The sequence below is a fragment of the Dendroctonus ponderosae genome, unplaced genomic scaffold (assembly GCF_020466585.1).
Source record: "Dendroctonus ponderosae isolate FM_Combo_2020 unplaced genomic scaffold, Dpon_F_20191213v2 Dpon_F_20191213_2, whole genome shotgun sequence".
NCBI lineage: Eukaryota > Metazoa > Arthropoda > Insecta > Coleoptera > Curculionidae > Dendroctonus > Dendroctonus ponderosae.
In genome coordinates this window covers 13427872-13429204 of record NW_026018165.1, presented here as the reverse complement: position 1 = coordinate 13429204, position 1333 = coordinate 13427872, and the positions used below count along the sequence as shown (strand labels likewise).

Genomic DNA, 1333 nt, shown 5'->3' with positions numbered 1-1333 from the left:
AGTTCAAAAATGGCCTTTTGTGGCATGCGAACAATTTAAATTTATCTGCATATTTCAAAGACGTTGTATTGTATATGAAACTAATCACTAACAGTTCATTTTGGTAAGAGAAAATGGTCCTATTTTTCGCGCAAAAATGCAGATGAAAAATTGCAAATTAATTTGTGATCGGTCCAAATATTCAGTCAATTTATGATTAGATAGACTGAAGAAACACCGAATTTTTATCTGTAATTTTCAATCGCGGATTCTGTGATGGTTGCAACGGTTAGTCAACTTTCAGTTGACTCAGAAATAGATTTATTACTGCCAAAAATTGGCTTTTCTGGCAATTTATGTAAATACAAGTTGCATGAAAAACCTACTTATACTATACAATTTTTTTTCTGCACCAGTGTGTGTCCACACAAGTTCCTATAATTTTGATGAGAAAAAAAGAGAAAACTGAAGATTTTTGTGAAAATTGCATACGCTCGAGTGTTATTGAAAACATTTTTATGCCTATTTTCGGAAAAATGGCAACAGATTTTCGAAATTGCCTATTTATTAAAAAAATCGTTTTCTTTCCGAAAAAAACCTAAAAAAGCTCGTGTTAATTTAGCTTAAACCTCAGGTTAAGGTAACTCTTTAGTTACGGGGATAAAGGGCAGTCGAGATTACTATTAAACAACTTCAATTCGGTTGAAGTCTGACTGCAGCACGCAACAAATTATTTCACCAAACGGCTCAAGAATGGGGTGCATATGGCGTTCTATCACGCAAAAATTATGCCGATGCAATCGCGGTAATGTGAACGTTTCAAAACGACCGTAAAACATTTTCGAGAAAATCAATACGCAGTGTTTCTTCGATAAAGAAATGGTCTATTTGCAAAAAATACCCTTAAAAGTAGCACGATCAAGCATAAATTATTTTATCACCCCTTTGCATTGTTATTCTGCGATCTGTTCATTTATATTAAAATCGAGTTTTTCAGGCATTTAGTTGATTTTAGTTTAAATGGTTTTACTCTACTAAACCACTAACTATTCAAGGGCGGATCCAGGGGGGGGGTTATGGGGGTCATGCCCCCCCCATTCAATTATCTATCCAACGATGCCAAAACGAATTCTCTGGCTCGAATGGTTCTTGAGAAACTTGAGAAACAGAAAACTGCCAACATTTCCTTATCGATGGTTCACTTTCTAAAAAGGCCATTTATTTCTCTCTAGAATGATGTAGAAATGAGCGTTCTCGCTCATTTTGCCTCCGAGAAATGAGCAAAAACGGGACGGAAAACATGGAATTTTGGCATAATCTTGCACCTAAGTGTCTGATATTCAAATTTCACTTT

At 35.2% G+C, this 1333-nt stretch overlaps 1 protein-coding gene across 1 annotated transcript in view; it reads left to right on the top strand.

Moving 5' to 3' along the window:
- The window catches only part of LOC109544603 (protein yellow), a 12859-nt gene that overhangs the window by 8890 nt on the left and 2636 nt on the right, over positions 1 to 1333 (top strand). The gene's annotated exons all lie outside the window — the stretch shown is intronic.